We start from the raw sequence: 4,998 nt of genomic DNA, 5'->3' as shown, positions 1-4,998 counted from the left end.
TAAATTTTGTTGGTTAGTTACATAAATAAATTAAGTAAAAATGAAAAAAATGACTTGTTATTTGAGGAAGGTGGAAAAACCATATGTATAACATGGGAGTAAAGTACCTTTTCCTCCCTTGAATGATTACTGCCCTCCGCTACGCGTCGGGCAGTAAACTTCATTCTCGGGAGGAAAAGTAGCACTTTCCTCCCTTGTTATACAAATAGCTATTTCATATTTAGAAAGACTGAATTTTTATACACATTTAGAAAGAAAAACAACTGTCCTAGGACAATTAGGGACAAAGTTAGCCCCCCCATTTATTTAATTCACATGTTTTTGCAAAATAATTTTGCAATATTTATAATTATTTTTTGTAATTTTTTTTTAATTAAATTAATACTGTAAATTTTCTTCTTCCATAAACTATCCAAAGTATTACTGTAGCTTCATCATTTTCTGACTTACAGTGTTGCAAAAAAAATAAATTTGGGATAAACAAATTAAATAAATTTTAAACGATTTGACCAATTTCTTCGAAATTTAGGGTATGAATTAAGCACCATAAGTCTCAGCATTCCGTGTAAAAAGAAGGTTCTAAGTTAATTTTTACATAAGTTATAAATATTTATAAAAACTCAAAATTTATGATTTATTTTGCAATTTTCTAAGCAACCAATAAGGATAGACATATTAAGCAAACGCCATATTGAAGTTTTTTATACCGTTTATGAGCTTCTTACTATCAAATTTGTTTAAAATGCCTATTTTCTTAGTAATAGACGAAAAAAGCGAAAATTTACCGTTTTTTGATCTTCATTTGTTTATAACTATGTATATGATCAAAATCGGCTGCAGGAAATATATAGGTTATTATTATAGATGTCCATATTACTCAAAAAATTTAGTTTCGGCCTGGAGGGGGTTGTGTCACCAACAGGCTATTTTTTTTCCTTATTTCTCTGAACTATTTAGATAAAACTTCATCAAGCTTTTTGTTCCAAGTTCTGGCAGATTGTTTCAAACCATATAAACTTTTATTTAATTTGCAAACACAACTTGTATCCTTTTCTTCAAATCCCTCAGGCTGTTTCATAAAAATTTCTTCTGACAGTTCTCCATTTAGAAAGGCTGTTTTTGCATCTATATGCCTTACTATGAGATTTTTTCTCCATGCCTCTGTCAATAAAATTCGAAGAGTAGCTTGCCGCGCAACCGGAGCGAACACTTCATCGTAGTCTACGCCGAATTTTTGGCTAAAACCCCTTGCTACCAGCCGTGCTTTGTACTTCTTCGAGCTTTGATCTTCGCCTGTTTTTAACTTGAATACCCATTTACATGAGACTATATTCTTTCCCTTTGGTGCTTGTATTAAATCCCAAGTTTTATTTTTCCTTAATGACGTGATTTCCTCTTCCATAGCTTGCTTCCATTTTTCACTATCACTTCTTTTAAGCGCTTCTTTAAAGTTTCTAGGTTCTACTTCTTCGAGTTCTGTCAACTTTGCTATGTAGCGCTCAGGTGGAATACCTTTATTTATTCTGCTAGATCTACGATCACCTGAATTCTCTATATCGAGATCTGTATCTAATTGATAGTTAGAATCACCGTCATCGTCATGGGATTCTTCCCAACTTAAGCTCTCATACGTGTTAGATGTGTCCGTAGAATTTTCTATTTCCTCCGTGTTTTCAAAATTTGCAACCTCTCTGTCTTCTACGTCGTTTGGCTCTATTTTTTCCCGTTCCATCATGGACCCAATGGATATTTCCTCACTTTTTGCCTCCTTTTTCTCGACGCATATATTTCTCTTGGAAAACACCACACTACGGCTAATTGTAATACGTTCTGTATCTACATTCAACAATCTATACGCTTTTGATTCATCAGAGTACCCTACAAATATCAGTGACTCACCTTTTGGATCAAATTTATCCTTCATTTTTTCTTTGGGAATGTGGCTATAAACCGTAGACCCAAATATTTGCAAATTCGACACATTCGGTGTTACTTTATGCCACAATTCATAGGGCGTTTTTTCTTTCGACTTAGTAGGTAATCGATTTTGCAAATAATTGGCTGTCACTATCGCTTCCCCCCAAAATTTCTTTGCTAAACCCGCATCGATTAACATACACCTAGCCATTTCAACTAGAGATCGATTCTTTCTTTCTGCAACCCCGTTTTGTTCTGGAGAGTACCCCGCTGTATATTGAATTTTTATACCTTTAATTTTTATACCTTTACCCTTTAAAAATTCCCTTAAATTATTATTTACGTACTCGCCACCCCTATCCGACCTAATTACTTTTGGAACCCTACCTAACTGATTACTCGCAAATTCTATAAACTCTTTTATACATTTTACCGCTTCATTTTTATGATTTAATAAATATATAGTTGTATATCTAGAAAAATCATCAATTAAAGTCAAAATATAACGTTTACCCCCTGGAGTAACAGTCTTCATGGGCCCGCAAATATCCGAATGTAATAAGTCAAGAATATTAAATGTATTGCTATGAGAAAATTTTGGAAAACTCTTACGTAAAATTTTACCTTTCATACAGCATTCACAAGTTTCCCTAATCCTACAGTCAGTCATATCAATCCCGACTGCCATTTTCTTTTCCATTAAGTGTTTGACTGCATCCATGTCCCTGTGTCCAAACCGTCTATGCCATGCATGTTGACAGTTGCTGGAGTGCTCCACAGCACTCAATCCATGGTCCACAGTTGAAAGTTTGTATAAGTCCGGTGAAGGCACCGCACTCGCGACGACTTTTCCGTGTAAAGCGATTTTACACTCGTTTTTATCGAATTGCACATTATGTCCCGCACTTGTTAGCTTTTTCACCGAAAGCAGATTTGAGTCTAATCCCGGCACATACAACACTTCGTCGATTTTTAAATTTTCCACTCCCGATCCAGTCACGCACTCAATAAGTCCTGTCCCTATACCCTGAACCTCGGAGTATTGCCCTTTCTCCGCCAAACTTACAACGCCCTTTCTGCTACCGTCAAATTAGGTATAGAATCCTTGGTAATTAACCATGTGGCTCGAAGCTCCTGAGTCCACATACCACGAAGCAGAATCCCTTTTTCCGTCCCTTGAGCTATAATTGACCATAAAACATGCATCATCAGTACCTTCAGTGACTTTATTGGCCTTTTCCTTTTTAAACGCTTTGTACTTAAAGCAATCTCGTTTAAAATGACCCTTTCGGTTACAAAAATAACACTGCCTTGCTTCTGCCCTTGCAGTACCATTATTTTTGTTACCCTCGTATACTGACTTCATCACCGACTCCTCCTGATTTCTTCCCAAAGCTCCCTGACGTCTCCTATACTCATCTATTAATTTACTCGTAACAAATTCTAGAGTAAATTCACTCGATGGCCTACTTTCCAGCGCTGTAATCAAAAAACTGTATGAGTCTGGAAGACTTCCCAGCAAAATTCCTTCTGAGAACCTGTCCTTAATTTCTTCCCCTGAGGCGGCCAGTTTATTCAACGATTGTAGGAATAAACTAATGTGTGCTTCCATATCACCATTCTCCTCTAGCGATAGCCTACAGATTTGCTTTAACAAAAACACCATACTAGACAAACTTGATTTCTGATGATACTCCCTTAGCGCTATCCACGCATCGCGCGCGAATTCCCTGTTCCGGATATGCACTAATTGATTAACGTCAACAAGTAAGGCTATAGTTGACAAAGCCTTATCATTTTGTTTTTTCCAAGAACTGCTTCGATCTGCTTCTAATGGTAACTCACTCGAAACTATTTCCCATAGATCAGCATTGATGAGTAACATTTTCACTAAATAACTCCAAGATTGATAGTTCTTGCCGTTCAACTTTTCGACGTTATATTTCGCACTCTCCGCCATTATGTATTCGGTTAACACGAAAATTTCGCGACTGTACACTTTTAATTATTATCTTAATACAGGTGAGCTAACAACGTAACTGAGCCCAGAACCTATTAGAAATAGTAGATAATAAAAGGTACAAATAATACTAAACAAACTATTTATTTTATAACCGAACCGTATTATAATAATATACAAACAAAGAAATTAAGATGTGTCTTCTACAACGTATACTTCAAGACTACTTATCGAACGCAGAACTAACACTAACATACAGTTCTGGCATTCACATCCCTTGTAACATGTGCAATCTTAGGTAAGAGTTTATCGCCCTAATGCATTCGGAGAATTGGCCCAGCCATGAAGAGAGACCCCACATGTGTATTCTAACACTTAACAAAAATAATAAAGTTGAATTCCAACAGCGAAAACCGTTTATTCGATGAAGACGCGCCACGCTTTTCTTTGACGAATGTGTTGGATTTTTTCAATTTTTTTTTATTTTTTGCTTTTTAGTTGATTTTTTAATATTTTTAATTTTAGTCACTCTGAACTAAAGAAAAGCGTTTCCTAAAAAAATTTTTTTCATATTTTTTTTCTGTCACATACAATTTAATGCGTTAGAAAGAAATCGAAAAACTGTGACGCACTGAAAGATGATCATGAGAAAAAGAATACGCGCTTATCGACCATTTTGTACCGGTCGTTTGTCGATATTATTGAAAATATCACTGTTTTTACATTCTTGGGCGACTGTTTGTAAAATCTGTAGGTGTGTGTAATTGATAATTCTTTTATCTTATTTAACTAAACATATTTCTGAAAGCAACACACAAAAGCAATCATACTTAACATTATTTTATATAAAATATAGATTGTTAGGATAGGGTTAAAAATTTTTATTGGACATGTTTGCTTTTAAATCCATTTGGGGCAATGTGAAATGTTAATAGATGGGGCAAAGTGAAATATCGTTTCACTTTGTCCCACATGTAATTATACTTGATTGCCACCATTAACAAGGAATATCTGTATTTCCAGGTGTAAAATGCGAAATTATAAACGAAAAATTACCTAACAACAATAGTCTGAGGAGTCAATGACATCTGGAATCAGATCTTTGCGAACGGGCATCCTTT

Source organism: Diabrotica virgifera, chromosome 5 (genome assembly GCF_917563875.1).
Source record: "Diabrotica virgifera virgifera chromosome 5, PGI_DIABVI_V3a".
Taxonomy (NCBI): Eukaryota; Metazoa; Arthropoda; class Insecta; order Coleoptera; family Chrysomelidae; genus Diabrotica; species Diabrotica virgifera.
This window is presented reverse-complemented; position numbering follows the sequence as displayed.